Genomic DNA, 19722 nt, shown 5'->3' on the forward strand with positions numbered 1-19722 from the left:
TTTATCTTTTAAGCTTCGGGAGGTACAAGATCTGTACCCTTGTTAAACGTCTTTGGTTGTAACTAAAGTGGAGATGACAGGCGGAAATGTCCCCTGTGTGCCCATAGCAATGCCTGAGGCTGTGGGGGACACTGTCACAACAACTACCCAACTGATCCTCACAGCAAGACATGACTTCATCCGCACAATCTTTTAGTTTTACAACAAAACAAATCTCACAAACCAATGCAAATGACAAAAGAGAAGCAGTATAACAATAGACTAACAAATGCCCTTGATACAAATTAAAATGGATATACAGGCGTCTGTGCAAAGTAAAATGCCTAAGTGGTAGGCAGAAGTGTGTGGTGAACGTTTGAGGAGCAGTGGTAGCTAGCTGGGAGGGCTGACTGACCACGGGGCTTATGAAGCTTGTGTTTGTCATGCATGCAGTGGATGTGTGTTTGTTTGTGTGAGGAGAGCCGTGGCGATCTCCTTGGGTGAGAGGCGAGGCATAGGGAAGGCTGTTGGATTAGGGGCTAGGTCAGGGCTCCCACCCTGGAGCAGGAATAATGGACTGGCCATCTCTACTCGATGTCCCCCCAAGCCAGGGCTGTCTTTACTGTCATGGCCTAGCTGTACTAGAACACAGCAGTGACTCCTTCATCTCTCTCACACTCCCTCGTCTCCTTATCTCTTTTCTACCCTTCTCCAAAGTCCACTCAATCTATGACGACTCCCCCATACTGCATATCTCTTCCCAGCCTTCTCTTTCCACACCTTCTCTCATCTACCTCTTACTTTCTCTATCAATCCATTTTATTTTGCTGTTACAGGATGTGTGAAGAGCACTGTGAAAGGCGCTTTATTCCTGAATCCAGCTATCCGTAGATCTATAGGTGGACTTCCTCGCTTGCTCTGTTGATCTTTGTTGTGTTTGTTAACCATGTACAGTAGTCTCATCGTTCTACTCCCTGTCAATATACTGTGGTCTCAATCACACTCATCTAATGAACAGGCACCCCACCCAGAGCACGTCACTCCATCACTGTCCTGCTGTCTGCAGCTAGGGAGAGCCAGCAGCACAGGACTTAGTGAACAAAGCAACACATATTGTGAGTGTGACTGTATCTGTGTGTACGGTATGAGAGAGGGGAAAGAAGAGCGATACAGAGGACACAGAACGTCATTGTTCTCTACACTCAATCATAAAAGTTCACTTTCCAAAGCACATCTTTGTTTTTTGTTTTTTACCTGGAAGCCATATCAAATATATCTCAGATTATAAGTAAATGCATAGTAACAGCTCATTACCACAATTAAACTAACAACACAGCCTCTGTCGACACATCATCTGGCTTCAGACAGAAGCTGTTGAATATTTTTTACCGCAAACATAACATACAGTCTGCAAGCGTATGAAATATACATAACTCGGCATCTAGTAGATATTCAGTTTTCCCGATTATAAACAGATAGAAATGCCATGCACCACAAGTGATTCATTTTAATAAAAAGGCTTACTTCAAGTCTAGCAAACCAAACACTATAATTTCAGTACAACATGCAGTTGAACACATGTACAGTATATAAACAATCAAGAGAATCTCACCTGCATTGTCACTGCACTTGTTAAAAGTCCACCTTTAGTGCCTGCAATATTGTGGAGAAGTATATGGTCCAATGGTCATTGATGCCCTTTTCGGAGTAAATCCGGCTGATAGGAGACAGGAAATGTATAGTCCTTGTATCACGCTGCCTCCACAGAATTCGTACACCTACAGTAGACAGAGAAGCACTGCGTCACTGTACTGTCTTTCTTGCATTCTTTATTTACTTCACTCTCTGTGTTTCAGCCTTCGCTATCTGTCTGTCTCTCTCTCACTCTCTCTCAACCTCTTTGTTTTCTCTCTCTCCTCTCTAGTAGTCTCTGAGGTCTCTCTCACATGAGCACGCTTTCTCGCTCTTCCACAATTACAGCTGCAAGCTACAGTCCACACAGAGCAGGCTTCTCTCTCCCCGTCTCTTTCCCCCACACTTTCCCTCCCCCTTCTGTCTCTCACCACTCCAAGCGACTTATATGCCCTATGTCTTGTGCGCTCTCTACACTCATAAAAAGGTGCTATCTGTCCCCATAAGAGAACCATTGACTAACCTTTTTTGGTTCCAAGTAGACACTTTTGGTTCCTGATAGAAACTTTGAGGTTCCATGTAGAACCATTTCCACAGAGGGTTCTACATGGAACTAGTGCTGAGCGATAAGTGTTTTTTGAGCTCGATTCGGTTTTGGGTTCGATTATAAAAAAATAATTATGTTTTTTATTTTGTTTACGATAATTTTTTTCAAAATTAAATGCATTATGAAATAATGACATTCAAATGATTTAGAGCTTTTTAATTGAAATTCTAAAGCCAACAACAGTGAACATTCACATTCAATTATTTCTGTCAGGTCCACATTGGGTTGACATCAATAGAAAAATAGGAAATTGCTATGACATAATACAATATTTCAGTTTGTGTATATTACTTAGTTTTATTTGATGGCTTTATTATTTTTAATTCCTTAAAGTCATCATCTCATCTCTGCTCAGCAGTAGCAGCTAGCCAGACAAAGTTATCTCTGCGCACCCTGTACTGTACTGTCTTTAGTCATCCTATTCAGCTAGGCAAGCCTGCCTAAGTATGTTGCAGAGCTGTCTGACAAAAATTATTTGACTAGCTCTTCAAAGTAGATAACCAACCTGGACTGGGGGGTAGATGTAACTTAGTAAACGAAATCTGGGACACTTCAATTATACTGAACAAAAATATAAATGCAATGTGCAACAATTTCAAAGATTTTACTGAGTTACAGTTCATATAAGGAAATCAGTCAATTTAAATAAATTCATTAGACCCTAATCTATGGATTTCACATGACTGGGAACACAGATATGCATCTGTTGGTCACAGATACGTAAAACAATATTGGCCTCATTATGGGCCTCAGAATCTCGTCACGGTATTTATGTGCATTCAAATTGCCATTTTTTTGTTGTCTGTATTTTTATGCCTACCCATACCATAACCCCACCGCCACCATGGGGCACTATGTTCACACGTTGACATCAGCAAACCTCTCGCCCACACAACGCCATACACGTGGTCTGGCGGTTGAGAGGACCGGTTGGTCGTACTGCCAAATTCTTTAAAGCAACGTTGGAGGTGGCTTCTGGTAGAGAATTAACATTAAATTATCTGGCAACAGCTTTGGTGGACATTCTTGCAGTCAGCATGCCAATTGCACGGTCCCCTCAAAACTTGAGACATCTGTGGCATTGTGTTGTGTGACAAAACTGCACATTTTAGAGTGGCCCTTTATTGTCCCCCAGCACAAGGTGCACCTGTGTAATGATCATGCTGTTTATTCAGCTTCTTGATATGCACACCTGTCAGGTGGATGGATTATCTTAGCAAAAGAGAAACTGCTCACTAACAGGGATGTAAACAAAATGTGAGAGAAAATAAGCTTGGGTGCGTATGGAACATTTCTGGGATATTTTATTTCAGCTCATGAAACATGGGACCACACTTTACATGTTGAGTTTATATTTTTGTTCAATGTAGTATGATGTACGAATTACAATTCGTATGATATGTTGCTAATTGCAATTTGTTATGAATTGCAAATATGCAATATGTTATGAATTTGCAAAACTTCAAATTTGTTGTGGCTAACGTTAGCTAGGTGGCTAACACTAACCTTAACTAGGTGGCTAACGTTAGCTAAGCTAGAGGATAGGGTTAGGGGTTATTGTTAGGGTTAAGGTTAGGGTTGAGGTTAGGAGTTTGGTTAAAGGGATAAGGTTAGGGGAAGGTTTAGCTAACATGCCAAGTAGTTGCAAAGTAGCTAAAAAGTAGTTGCTAATTAGCAAAAATGTTAAAGTTGTACATGATGAGATTCAAATACACAAACCTTTGGGTTGCTAGACCCAACCACCCCGACCAACCACCCAACTTTTGTTTTTGCCATAATTAACCTTCTGTCTTATGTAACCATACCAAACATAACACATCATACTAATTTGGAGGGTCCCGGATTTACATTTACTATGTTACGTCTAGTCTATGAGACCAGGCTGAGATAAGGCATACTTCACAAACTGTCTCTATCCTCTCTCATTGTTGTGTGTGTACATCTCCTATGTGGTTTATGCGGTCTGTGTGTATCTAACCTAAAGTAGCAGGCGTAAAAGTTTCTCTCTGTCCGAGCTGGAAAGAACCGCCAGCTTGCAGAGGTGCAAAATGTACTCAATAGTCATAGTTGAGTAAAAGGAAAGATACCTTAATAGAAAATGACTCTAGTAGTAGTGGAAGTCACCCAGTAAAATACGACTTCAGTCATTAGATTTTTATTTTAATTTAACTAGGAAAGTCAGTTAAGAACAAATATTTATTATTTACAATGACGGCCTACCCTGGTCAAACCGGACGACGCTGGGTCAATTGTGCGACACCCTATGGGCTCTCAATCACGGCCGGATGTGATACAGCCTGGATTCAAACCAGGGACTGAAGTGATACCTCTTGCACTGAGATGCAGTTGCCTAGGACCGCTGCGCCACTCAGGAATAAAAGTCTAAAAGTATTTGGTTTTAAATATACTTAAAATAAATGGAATTGCTAAAGTAAAAATAATTTCAAAATACTTATATTAAGCAAACCAGATGGCACAATGTTTTTGTGATAGCAAGAAAGACATCTGCCTCACCTGCCCTGAATGACGGGTTGCCACTGGCTAGTACACATGATTCAATTATTTGGATAAGATATTTGTATTTGTCAAAAGGGCAGTTGAGCATCGTGTCACCAGAATAAGACCCTCGATATTATTGGAAAGGAGCACCAAGCTCATCACCGTGCCCTTTCAACACTGTGAAATTCATCATAATATACTTAATCTGTTGCCTAAGAAACGCATGGTTTCCTGAGTAGTAGTGGGAGGGCCACACTCAATATCATCGCGTGACAAGTTTACTTCGATATGATGGAAATGACATAAATATTTGAGCATAAAGGCGTTTCCACCGCCATTTCTCGCATAATTAATTTTACAGACAAAAATATCCCACCATGTCGAACGAACAAATTAAAAACTGTTGATAAAAACGTGGTTAATGTAGTTAATTACGACATTTCTGCGCTGAACTAGGTTGAATATTTGGTTAATGAAAACTACAACTCCCTTCAGCCCAGTGTCCCACATAGTTCTTGACTTGATTTCTCTCGTGAATGATTTGATTTCTCTCTGGAGAAACGGCGCGTTGGGATCACAGAAATAACGAACTAAATGGAATTCAAGTCATTGAACCCACATCGGTCAATTAGTTGTTGAATAACCGGAGAAAAAAATACGAAATTTCGGTTAATCGCTCAGCACTTGCCCTCTCTCCAGTGCTTAATTTTAGCCGGATCCTACTGGAACAGGATCTGGCACCTCTCCGTCTTGGAACAGTTTCGTTTTGTCCGGATCCGGTACCTCTTCTGGCATGAAAAATAATTGTCACATTTTTGCAATGTAAGATTCTAATAAACGTGATCAAAGTTCTTTAGAGTTGCCTCTTCTTTAATCCCCCCATCTCTCACTACAATGAGATTCACTTTCTATTATCTCTCCCGCTCTCTACTCCGATAGAAATGAGCCTGCAACTCTCATCTCTCCAGCATTGCAATCATAATGTCCTTATAGAGGCGCGCAAAGGGTTGAAATACATTTGACAAAGTTATGGTACTGCTGTCTGTTGAGAAATAAATTAAATAGGCCTAGGATATTGATGGATTCAATGTCGTTTTCATTGATCTCAGATTCTCAGTTTGTCAGTGTCTAAATTGCCTGTCATTTCGATCATTTTGTGCTTTCAGACAACTTGGAACTCGAAAAAAATAAGCCGAATCATGATGTCAGTGATCGTCAGTCGGAAAGTCGGAGCTCTAGAAGAGGCCAGAGGTGGAATTTCAAATTGGATGACCATCCAAAACAAATTTTTCCAGTCTGAGCTCGTTATTTTCCCCAATTTCGCAGTTGTCTTGAACGCACCTGAAGTCTGAAGTCGTAGATTGCCCAGCTCCGAGTTCCCAGTTGTTTGAACGCAGCATTACAAAGAGCGTGCCAAAATCTCCAATCGTAAAATGACGTAGAATCGCATTAAATGCGTTTATAAAAGGCCAAACATTTTCTGGACCCTAGGCCACAACCTTCTTTCCCATGTGGGCAACTTCTGTAAATGCCTCTACTTACTGCTCTATGCCACTACGCAAATGTGATGATATGCATGCAATGCAGGTCACCCCCCTCTCGTGCTCACTTGTTCCGGCAACTCCTGATTTACAAATTAGGCACTGTCTAGCTCTTTTTTTCTCCCTCAGTCAGTCTTTTTCCAGTAACTCCACAGTCAACAACGTCCTAGCCTAGGGGTGTCAAATTCGATTCATCAAGTGTCTGCGGGTTTTTTGGTTTTCCTTTCAATAAAGACCTAGACAACCAGGTGAGGGGAGTTCCTAACTAATTAGTGACCTTAATTAATCTATCAAGTACAAGGGTGGAGGGATAACCTGCAGACTCTTGGCCCTCTGTGGAATGAGTTTGACACGTGACTAACCCTTACCTAGCTCTCTCTCTCTCTGTGGCTTGTATTCTTTCCCCTGGCTTCCTTGTTTGGGGACTCTCTCCCTCCCTACTACTCGCTCTCTCCTCTTCCCCTTCTTTCTCTCCTTTCTCCCCCTCTCTACTCTGTTTCTCTCTCATTCTTCCACCCCTGGCAGTGCACTCTTAATCCCCCCGCCAGAGTCCATGCCCTTGTAGTGCCGAGAGCATACGCTGGCGACCGTCAGCCCAGCTCCAGTTGATGAGGTAGCAGCATATCGCTTAGGGGCCCTGGCATGGGTCACATCCTGCCACGGCCCTGCCGCAGCCTTCAGGGAGGCACCATCCTAGTCAACTCCCCCCCCTATCACTGCACTTCATGTGTAAGCACTGAGCATTCATGGCTGCTTCACCCAATCATAATAACTTATCACAATAAAATAACAACAGCTTGCAGTCAACGGTAGATCCACCTAGCCAGGTAAACACTTCTTTAATCACTAGATTGTAATACTGGGGTGGTGAACTATTAATGAATTACCACATAATTGTTAACAATATATAAATGAACGTCATATAAATGCACACACTCAATCTCATAGCAATATAACAAGGTCATTCTTCTTTCCGATTTGGATAATCTGGCAACGTCAAAGCATTCCCCCTAGCATGCCCATGTTTGTCTTGTCTTATAATGCATTTGTGTGGTATGGAGTCCACATACCTACAAATCCAGAAGGCTAAATTAAAATGGCGTGCTGACTGTTAATGGAGTGGGACAAACATATGACTTCACTGTCTGTTGTGGCTTCAAGCTCATGTAATGAATAATACAACAGTCTCCACCTGTATCAGTGCAGTCAATGGGCCTGACAGTTGCTATTTATATGTATATTTTCAGCACAGTGTCTTCCCTCCACGATCACACTCAGTCAACTTGTCCTTGAATTACACAGACAAGATAACAAAACAATACCCAGAGAAAAGACAGTTTATTATCTTCTTTTAAAAGCTAATCAGCATGTAGTGACATAGCCTGATGCAAAATAGAAATTCCAGGAGAAAAACTCTCCATGTAACTAAATTATGCTCTGAATGAAAGTAAGCTCACCCATGCGGTTAATTTGACTAATTTTCTGAAATGACTTTTGTTTCTCATGAGGCGATGTAGCTAGCTAATGAGTTTGTCGGTCCACTCCAGCTGAATAATATGTATAGAGATCCTATTAAATAACTATTCTAGTATTCTAATTCATAATTCTATGGTCATATGACCCACAATGAGAGACAACTGGGGAATGCAGCTGATTGGTAGATTACTACGCTGACATCACAATGTCAGACCTGGGAAGCACTGCTCCCATTGCCTTCCCATGCCCTCCGCCCATTTTCTCGGTCAGTCACAGCACCCCCCCACCCTTTTCCCCTCCCACTTAATGACCCCATACCTCATTATGATCTGCAAAGTCCCTTGGTGTCCTCTCACCATATTTATTTTTAATTAGTTCAATTTAATTGAACCTTTATTTAACTGGGTAAGTCAGTTGAGAGCAAATTCTTATTTACAATGACGGCCTACCAAAAGGCAAAAGGCCTCCTGCAGAGACGTGGGCCTGGGATTAAAAATAAAAACAATATAAATATAGGACAAAACACACATCAAAACAAGAGAGACAACACAACATATGGTCCCCCACAGCACACCCTATCTCTTTAAAGGTACGGCACTCTGGTAAGAATGTACTGTATTTTCAACCACATGGCTGTCAGGTAGAGTCATAGCATCTGTACTGAGAGTGGTGTTATTGATATTTTGTACTACGAGTGCTTTACTATGTAGATTCTCCTCTTGTCATTTGTGAATTATTCCATCCTGTCTCAGAAGCACTCTGATGTAGCCAATGGTAATGTGCAGTTTGAACCATAACAACGTTTTAGTAAAGGGATGAGGGATGGCACTGGAGAAATGAAACCACTTTCAAAATTATAGACAGAGTCATGAATGCAAGGACCTTCCACGGTATCAAAGTTATAGTTTTAACCATGTTTTGAGGCTATACAGTGTTTGTTTACATTCACAAAGTTATAGTTTTAACCATGTTTTGAGGCTATACAGTGTTTGTTTACATTCACAAAGTTATAGTTTTAACCATGTTTTGAGACTATACAGTGTTTGTTTACATTCACAAAGTTATAGTTTTAACCATGTTTTGAGGCTATACAGTGTTTGTTTACATTCACAAAGTTATAGTTTTAACCATGTTTTGAGGCTATACAGTGTTTGTTTACATTCACAAAGTTATAGTTTTAACCATGTTTTGAGGCTATACAGTGTTTGTTTACATTCACAAAGTTATAGTTTTAACCATGTTTTGAGGCTACACAGTGTTTGTTTACATTCACAAAGTTATAGTTTTAACCATGTTTTGAGGCTACAGTGTTTGTTTACATTCACAAAGTTATAGTTTTAACCATGTTTTGAGGCTATACAGTGTTTGTTTACATTCACAAAGTTATAGTTTTAACCATGTTTTGAGGCTATACAGTGTTTGTTTACATTCACAAAGTTATAGTTTTAACCATGTTTTGAGCTATACAGTGTTTGTTTACATTCACAAAGTTATAGTTTTAACCATGTTTTGAGGCTATACAGTGTTTGTTTACATTCACAAAGTTATAGTTTTAACCATGTTTTGAGGCTATACAGTGTTTGTTTACTTCACAAAGTTTTTTTAACCATGTTTTGAGGCTATACAGTGTTTGTTTACATTCACAAAGTTATAGTTTTAACCATGTTTTGAGGCTATACAGTGTTTGTTTACATTCACAAAGTTATAGTTTTAACCATGTTTTGAGGCTATACAGTGTTTGTTTACATTCACAAAGTTATAGTTTTAACCATGTTTTGAGGCTATACAGTGTTTGTTTACATTCACAAAGTTATAGTTTTAACCATGTTTTGAGGCTATACAGTGTTTGTTTACATTCACAAAGTTATAGTTTTAACCATGTTTTGAGGCTATACAGTGTTTGTTTACATTCACAAAGTTATAGTTTTAACCATGTTTTGAGGCTATACAGTGTTTGTTTACATTCACAAAGTTATAGTTTTAACCATGTTTTGAGGCTATACAGTGTTTGTTTACATTCACAAAGTTATAGTTTTAACCATGTTTTGAGGCTATACAGTGTTTGTTTACATTCACATTGTTTTGAGGCTATACAGTGTTTGTTTACATTCACAAAGTTATAGTTTTAACCATGTTTTGAGGCTATACAGTGTTTGTTTACATTCACAAAGTTATAGTTTTAACCATGTTTTGAGGCTATACAGTGTTTGTTTACATTCACAAAGTTATAGTTTTAACCATGTTTTGAGGCTATACAGTGTTTGTTTACATTCACATTGTTTTGAGGCTATACAGTGTTTGTTTACATTCACATTGTTTTGAGGCTATACAGTGTTTGTTTACATTCACATTGTTTTGAGGCTATACAGTGTTTGTTTACAATCATTGTTTTGAGGCTATACAGTGTTTGTTTACATTCACATTGTTTTGAGGCTATACAGTGTTTGTTTACATTCACAAAGTTATAGTTTTAACCATGTTTTGAGGCTATACAGTGTTTGTTTACATTCACAAAGTTATAGTTTTAACCATGTTTTGAGGCTATACAGTGTTTGTTTACATTCACAAAGTTATAGTTTTAACCATGTTTTGAGGCTATACAGTGTTTGTTTACATTCACAAAGTTATAGTTTTAACCATGTTTTGAGGCTATACAGTGTTTGTTTACATTCACAAAGTTATAGTTTTAACCATGTTTTGAGGCTATACAGTGTTTGTTTACATTCACATTGTTTACATTCACAAAGTTATAGTTTTAACCATGTTTTGAGGCTATACAGTGTTTGTTTACATTCACAAAGTTATAGTTTTAACCATGTTTTGAGGCTATACAGTGTTTGTTTACATTCACAAAGTTATAGTTTTAACCATGTTTTGAGGCTATACAGTGTTTGTTTACATTCACAAAGTTAGTTTTAACCATGTTTTGAGGCTATACAGTGTTTGTTTACATTCACAAAGTTATAGTTTTAACCATGTTTTGAGGCTATACAGTGTTTGTTTACATTCACATTGTTTTGAGGCTATACAGTGTTTGTTTACATTCACATTGTTTTGAGGCTATACAGTGTTTGTTTACATTCACATTGTTTTGAGGCTATACAGTGTTTGTTTACAATCACATTGTTTTGAGGCTATACAGTGTTTGTTTACATTCACATTGTTTTGAGGCTATACAGTGTTTGTTTACATTCACAAAGTTATAGTTTTAACCATGTTTTGAGGCTATACAGTGTTTGTTTACATTCACAAAGTTATAGTTTTAACCATGTTTTGAGGCTATACAGTGTTTGTTTACATTCACAAAGTTATAGTTTTAACCATGTTTTGAGGCTATACAGTGTTTGTTTACATTCACAAAGTTATAGTTTTAAACCATGTTTTGAGGCTATACAGTGTTTGTTTACATTCACAAAGTTATAGTTTTAACCATGTTTTGAGGCTATACAGTGTTTGTTTACATTCACATTGTTTACATTCACAAAGTTATAGTTTTAACCATGTTTTGAGGCTATACAGTGTTTTTTACATTCACAAAGTTATAGTTTTAACCATGTTTTGAGGCTATACAGTGTTTGTTTACATTCACAAAGTTATAGTTTTAACCATGTTTTGAGGCTATACAGTGTTTGTTTACATTCACAAAGTTATAGTTTTAACCATGTTTTGAGGCTATACAGTGTTTGTTTACATTCACAAAGTTATAGTTTTAACCATGTTTTGAGGCTATACAGTGTTTGTTTACATTCACAAAGTTATAGTTTTAACCATGTTTTGAGGCTATACAGTGTTTGTTTACATTCACAAAGTTATAGTTTTAACCATGTTTTGAGGCTATACAGTGTTTGTTTACATTCACAAAGTTATAGTTTTAACCATGTTTTGAGGCTATACAGTGTTTGTTTACATTCACAAGTTATAGTTTTAACCATGTTTTGAGGCTATACAGTGTTCGTTTACATTCACATTGTTTTGAGGCTATACAGTGTTTGTTTACATTCACAAAGTTATAGTTTTAACCATGTTTTGAGGCTATACAGTGTTTGTTTACATTCACAAAGTTATAGTTTTAACCATGTTTTGAGGCTATACAGTGTTTGTTTACATTCACAAAGTTATAGTTTTAACCATGTTTTGAGGCTATACAGTGTTGTTTACATTCACAAAGTTATAGTTTTAACCATGTTTTGAGGCTATACAGTGTTTGTTTACATTCACAAAGTTATAGTTTTAACCATGTTTTGAGGCTATACAGTGTTTGTTTACATTCACAAAGTTATAGTTTTAACCATGTTTTGAGGCTATACAGTGTTTGTTTACATTCACATTGTTTTGAGGCTATACAGTGTTTGTTTACATTCACAAAGTTATAGTTTTAACCATGTTTTGAGGCTATACAGTGTTTGTTTACATTCACAAAGTTATAGTTTTAACCATGTTTTGAGGCTATACAGTGTTTGTTTACATTCACAAAGTTATAGTTTTAACCATGTTTTGAGGCTATACAGTGTTTGTTTACATTCACAAAGTTATAGTTTTAACCATGTTTTGAGGCTATACAGTGTTTGTTTACATTCACAAAGTTATAGTTTTAACCATGTTTTGAGGCTATACAGTGTTTGTTTACATTCACATTGTTTACATTCACAAAGTTATAGTTTTAACCATGTTTTGAGGCTATACAGTGTTTGTTTACATTCACAAAGTTATAGTTTTAACCATGTTTTGAGGCTATACAGTGTTTGTTTACATTCACAAAGTTATAGTTTTAACCATGTTTTGAGGCTATACAGTGTTTGTTTACATTCACAAAGTTATAGTTTTAACCATGTTTTGAGGCTATACAGTGTTTGTTTACATTCACAAAGTTATAGTTTTAACCATGTTTTGAGGCTATACAGTGTTTGTTTACATTCACATTGTTTTGAGGCTATACAGTGTTTGTTTACATTCACATTGTTTTAAGGCTATACAGTGTTTGTTTACATTCACATTGTTTTAAGGCTATACAGTGTTTGTTTACATTCACATTGTTTTGAGGCTATACAGTGTTTGTTTACATTCACATTGTTTTGAGGCTATACAGTGTTTGTTTACATTCACATTGTTTTGAGGCTATACAGTGTTTGTTTACATTCACATTGTTTTGAGGCTATACAGTGTTTGTTTACATTCACATTGTTTTGAGGCTATACAGTGTTTGTTTACAATCACATTGTTTTGAGGCTATACAGTGTTTGTTTACATTCACATTGTTTGAGGCTATACAGTGTTTGTTACATTCACAAAGTTATAGTTTTAACCATGTTTTGAGGCTATACAGTGTTTGTTTACATTCACAAAGTTATAGTTTTAACCTTGTTTTGAGGCTATACAGTGTTTGTTTACATTCACAAAGTTATAGTTTTAACCATGTTTTGAGGCTATACAGTGTTTGTTTACATTCACAAAGTTATAGTTTTAACCATGTTTTGAGGCTATACAGTGTTTGTTTACATTCACAAAGTTATAGTTTTAACCATGTTTTGAGGCTATACAGTGTTTGTTTACATTCACAAAGTTATAGTTTTAACCATGTTTTGAGGCTATACAGTGTTTGTTTACATTCACATTGTTTACAAACAATGGAGTTAAACAAGATTATATTTTGCATTCTGATGGGGTACAACAGTTAAACTAAGGTCATAAATAGATGTATTGAAAAGTTGTTGACAAGCAGCCAGCAGCCAGTCCTCCAGACTGCTGCCTGAGCACCTTTGTCTGCTCACACAAGCTGTGCTCTGCTTTGATACCAACACAGAAATATATAGAAAGTCACTGATTTAATATTTCATATTTGTAACGAACATCTAACAACAGATGTCTGTTTGTATGTGGTCTGACAGAGACTTGAGGACAGTGAAGGTCAAATGCGTAAGCATCATAAATGATTGCACTCTGAAGCAACAAATCTATAATTTAAACTGTTGACAGGATTATATCTTTGCCCCTTGGTGGAGTCAATCAAACTAAAAGACGTCAAGAAAAGTCAAGAAAGTCCACAGCCCACTTGCCTGACTCCTGCTATTCAGAAGAGTACAATTTTTTATTAAGGGTCTGGAAAAATACACAACACTATTTACATAGATAGAGAGGCTCCTCAATGGGAGCAGCACTTGTGAATACAATTAATTCAACTGAAATACAATGAACTCTTATGACTCAGAGCAATGGATTTGAAATATTCTTTCAAAATAAAATATCAAAGAAATGAATGACGTCCAGAGTTACAAAATTCCTGTAGTTGTCATTCAAGACTATGTGATAACTTGTTGATCTCAGGAGGTTTTGAATGTTATATGATCACATATGACTCAGGCATTTGAGTCACCTGGTTCAAAGGGACAGTTCACCATCCTCTGATTGGCAATCAGTGTGTGGTGTAAACCTTTGTTGATTCCGTATTGAATAGCAGTGATTGAATCAACGTGAATAGCTTGAAACATTCATGACTAAGACCTTTGTATAGACAGACATAGCTATCCTGATTTGTGCTGCAGCGAAAATAGAGAGGATGCATAGTACAGTAATGTGAAAGTGTAACCATACAGCTGAAGAGTAAAGGCTGGTAACAGTGCACCAACTCGTCTCTTTCTCCTGCTTTAAAAACCTTTTACTGCAGAGGACTACATCAGTGTCACACAGAGTGTTTCTTGGTAGTCAAACAAATCTACTTTGAAACAAAAGTACTCCACTCGTAGGAGTGGTTTGTTCATAACCATCCTCCTTTTTGAGGCCACTAGGTCATTTGACTGCAGGAAAGGGCTACAGCTGGAATCCTTAATTGGTGAAACTGCCACATCCGTTTGGGATTACAACAACAAAGAAGTTACTGCAAACAACCAACACTGTTTTTCCCTCTGACATTATTGCATGCGTGATAGAACAGCACAATATGTACTGCAATTTTCTGACGTCGCTGCCGGAGTCTCCTCTCCTCTGTTTCAACAACAAAACAAAACAATAACAAAAAAGACGCACACACACACACAGATTTGGTCCTCAGATACTCAAGAAGTTCTAAAGCTGCACCAATGAGAGCATCTTGACTGGCTGCTTCGCCGTCTGGTATGGCAACTGCACCGCCCTTGACCACAAGGCTCTACAGAGGGTGGTGCGGACAGCCTAGTACTTCTCTGGGGCCGAACTCCATGCCATCCTGGACGTTTATACCAGGCGGTGTCTAAGGAAGGCCCAGGAAATTGCCAAAGACTTCAGCCACCTAAGCACATGGACTGTTCTCTGTGCTACCGGAGCAACGGGTCTCAGACCAACAGGCTCCAAGATAGCTTCTATCTTGAAAGCAATTAGACTGCTGAATAGCTTCTCAGACTATCTGTACTGACTCTACCTGCACTGGCTATATATACATACACATGTCTCTATCCACCACACAACACACACATAACACACTCACGCATACTGATGTCACATACACACACACACACGCCACCACAGACTCACACCCAGCATATGCACTGCTGCTACTTTTCACTCTTATTATTATATTTATATATATACTGCTCAAAAAAATAAAGGGAACACTTAAACAACACATCCTAGATCTGAATGAAAGAAATAATCTTATTAAATACTTTTTTCTTTACATAGTTGAATGTGCTGACAACAAAATCACACAAAAATAATCAATGGAAATCCAATTTATTAACCCATGGAGGTCTGGATTTGGAGTCACACTCAAAATTAAAGTGGAAAACCACACTACAGGCTGATCCAACTTTCATGTAATGTCCTTAAAACAAGTAAAAATGAGGCTCAGTAGTGTGTGCCTGTATGACCTCCCTACAACGCCTGGGCATGCTCCTGATGAGGTGGCGGATGGTCTCCTGAGGGATCTCCTCCCAGACCTGGACTAAAGCATCCGCCAACTCCTGGACAGTCTGTGGTGCAACGTGGCATTGGTGGATGGGCGAGACATGATGTCCCAGATGTGCTCAATTGGATTCAGGTCTGGGGAACGGGCGGGCCAGTCCATAGCATCAATGCCTTCCTCTTGCAGGAACTGCTGACACACTCCAGCCACATGAGGTCTAGCATTGTCTTGCATTAGGAGGAACCCAGGGCCAACCGCACCAGCATATGGTCTCACAAGGGGTCTGAGGATCTCATCTCGGTACCTAATGGCAGTCAGGCTACCTCTGGCAAGCACATGGAGGGCTGTGCGGCCCCCCAAAGAAATGCCACCCCACACCATGACTGACCCACCGCCAAACCGGTCATGCTGGAGGATGTTGCAGGCAGCAGAATGTTCTCCACGGCGTCTCCAGACTCTGTCACGTCTGTCACATGTGCTCTGTGAACCTGCTTTCATTTGTGAAGAGCACAGGGCGCCAGTGGCGAATTTGCCAATCTTGGTGTTCTCTGGCAAATGCCAAACGTCCTGCACGGTGTTGGGCTGTAAGCACAACCCCCACCTGTGGACGTCGGGCCCTCATACCACCCTCATGGAGTCTGTTTCTGATCGTTTGAGCAGACACATGCACATTTGTGGCCTGCTGGAGGTCATTTTGCAGGGCTCTGGAAGTGCTTCTCCTGCTCCTCCTTGCACAAAGGCGGAGGGAGCGGTCCTGCTGCTGGGTTGCCCTCCTACGGCCTCCTCCACGTCTCCTGATGTACTGGCCTGTCTTCTGGTAGCGCCTCCATGCTCTGGACACTACGCTGACAGACACAGCAAACCTTCTTGCCACAGCTCGCATTGATGTGCCATCCTGGATGAGCTGCACTACCTGAGCCACTTGTGTGGGTTGTAGACTCCGTCTCATGCTACCACTAGAGTGAAAGCACCGCCAGCATTCAAAAGTGACCAAAACATCAGCCAGGAAGCATAGGAACTGAGAAGTGGTCTGTGGTCCCCACCTGCAGAACCACTCCTTTATTGGGGGTGTCTTGCTAATTGCCTATAATTTCCACCTGTTGTCTATTCCATTTGCACAACAGCATGTGAAAGAAATGTATTGTCAATCATGTTGCTTCCTAAGTGGACAGTTTGATTTCACAGAAGTGTGATTGACTTGGAGTTACATTGTGTTGTTTAAGTGTTCCCTTTATTTTTTTGAGCAGTGTATATTTATTTAACCTTTATTTAACTAGGCAAGTCAGTTAAGAACAAATTCTTATTCACAATGACAGCCTACCCGGCCAAACCCGGACGACACCGGGCCAATTGTGCGCCGCTCTATGGGACTTTCAATCACGGCCGGATGTGATACAGCCTGGATTCAAACCAGGGACTGTAGTGACACCTCTTGCACTGAGATGCAGTGCCTTAGACCGCTGTGCCACTCGGGAGCCCCAGCCTCCTGTACATGTACATATTTACCTCAACTACCACGTATCCCTGCACATTGATATGGTATTGGTACTCCTTGTATATAGCTTCATGCTTGTGTGTTTTATTTCTCGCTTTTTTTATCATTTTATCTAAAACTCTACATCTTTGGGAAAGAGTTTGTAAGTAAGCATTTCACTGTTGTATTTGGCGCATGTAACAAATAACATTTGATTTGACACACACACACACACACACACACACACACACACCCACACACACACACCACACACACCACACACACACACACACACCCACACACACACACACACACACACACCACACACACACACACCCCACACACACACGTGAAATGCTAAATGTAATGTAATGGCTGCTGGCAGATGGGTGTTTTTATCTGTAGACGTACCTGTACATCATGTCCTGTCCTGTAGTGTGATACCCAACACAACACACAGGTTCCAGTCTGGAATCACAAGCACTAAGGACAATCAGTGGCTGTGACAGTGTGACATAGAGCCACAATGACGTTACCAGTCTTATGTAACATCAGGCACTAAGAGCATGACAGTTCAGAGACATCAACAGCATTACAGTGCCAGGCAATCCATCCCTCTGTCCTTGCATCAGTCATTGCGTTATGCCAGCCCGCCCACTTGTTTCAGAAACATGAATGAATGATACCGATGAGACCATCTGAGAGACAATCTGCTAACTCGTTAGCCCTGACACAGTTCCTATTAACAATGGCTGTTGTATATGCTTTAATTACACTGATGAGGTACATGATACTGTTCAGCCAGTATCAATCCCTAGATCTACAGCAATATAAGTACACGACAACATACTGTACGTTGTACGCTCACCTCTTTGCTACAAAGCACTGCAGCTTTTTTTCTGTTTGTCAATGAAAGCCTCTCATTTTACATTTAATCGATACTATAGCAAAAAATTTTGCACGGACAAAAGGAGGATGGCTATGAACAAACTACTCCACTCCAACGAGTGGCCATAAGAATGAGATCGCACACTGATGCATGTCAGAAGGTGCTTTCAACTGGGATGTGGTAGTAGCCCTGTCCTGCAGTCAAATTATCTAGTGGCCTCACGGGTGGAGTGATATTCTTATTTTTCATAATTTAATCATTTATAAACATTTTTTTTTTTAATGCAGAAAACCCGGTGTTTCTATGTCTAACAGTTTTGTTATATTCAGTATTCTATGACGTATATAAAGTGTAATATTGGGATGCAAACTCAGAATTGAATACATCAGATAATGACCAGATCTCCCAGTGGAAGAAAGTCACATAATACTACAATTTCTTTCCCCAACACCAGCAAATTCTTTAGTTGCAAGGCTGGACTTTTCCTAATGTTGTTGAGAGACAAGAAGCAAAGGGACAGACTAATAGTTTACTCAACTTTACACTACTAGGCTACCTGTTCTCTCTCCCTCTGTCAACAGCCAAGTGGAATTCACATGATTTCACAAAGCTGGAACTCAGTCAGCTGTATAAGGAAATAAGCAAACAGGAAACCACTCACCCAGAGGCGGTGCTCCTAGTGGCCAGAGACTAATGCAGGGAAACTTAAATCAGTTCTACCAAATTTATATCAACATGTTAAATGTGCATCCAGAGGGAAAAGAATTCTAGATCACCTTTACTCCACAGACAGAGACGCATACAAAGCTCTCCCTCGCCCTCCATTTGGTAAATCCGGCCACAACTCTGTCCTCCTGATTCCTGCTTATAAGCAAAAATGAAAGCAGGAAGCACCAGTGACTCGGTCTATAAAAAAGTGGTCAGATGAAGCAGATGCTAATCTACAGGACTGTTTTGCTAGAACAGACTGGAACATGTTCCGGGATTCTTCCGATGGCATTGAGGAGTACACCACATCAGTCACTGGCTTTATCAATAAGTGCATCAAGGACGTCGTCCCCACAGTAACTGTATGTACATACCCCAACCAGAAGCCATGGATTACAGGCAACATTCGCACTGAGCTAAAGGGTAGAGCTGCCGCTTTCAAGGTGCGGGACTCTAACCCGGAAGCTCATAAGAAATCCTGCTATGCCCTGTGACAAACCATCAACAGGCAAAGTGTCAATACAGGGCTAAGATTGAATCATATTACACTGGCTCCGATGCTCGTCTTATGTGGCAGGGCTTGCAAACTATTACAGACTACAAAGGGAAGCACAGCCGCGAGCTGCCCAGTGACACGAGCCTACCAGTCCAGCTAAATCACTTCTATGCTCGCTTCGAGGCAAGCAACACTGAGGCATGCATGAGAGCATCAGCTGTTCCGGACGACTGTGTGATCATGCTCTCCGTAGCCAACGTGAGTAAGACCTTTAAACAGGTCAACATACACAAGGCTAGCCTCCCGGGTGGCGCAGTGGTCTAAGGTGCTAGCTGTGCCACCAGAGATTCGAGGTTTGAGCCTAGGCTTTGTCGCAGCCGCACGAGGACCGGGAGGCCCATGGGGCAGTGCACAATTGGCCCAGCATCGTCCGGGTTAGGGAGGGTTTGGCCGGCAGGGATATCCTTGTCTCATCGCGCACTAGCGACTCCTGTGTCGGGCCGGGCGCAGTGCACGCTGACCAGGTCGCCAGGTGTACGGTGTTTCCT

The 19722-nt window shown here is 40.0% G+C and overlaps 1 long non-coding RNA gene across 1 annotated transcript; it reads right to left on the reverse strand.

Moving 5' to 3' along the window:
• Window positions 1–1504: 1504 nt before the first annotated feature.
• On the reverse strand, window positions 1505–18027 carry LOC115186380 (uncharacterized). The gene is made up of 2 exons (XR_003875732.1): window positions 17493–18027; window positions 1505–1757 (listed from the first exon to the last, which is right to left on the reverse strand). It is a non-coding gene; the product is annotated as an uncharacterized LOC115186380 (long non-coding RNA).
• Between the last annotated feature and the right edge of the window lie 1695 nt (window positions 18028–19722).

Source organism: Salmo trutta, unplaced genomic scaffold (assembly GCF_901001165.1).
Source record: "Salmo trutta unplaced genomic scaffold, fSalTru1.1, whole genome shotgun sequence".
In the NCBI taxonomy this organism is placed as follows: Eukaryota; Metazoa; Chordata; class Actinopteri; order Salmoniformes; family Salmonidae; genus Salmo; species Salmo trutta.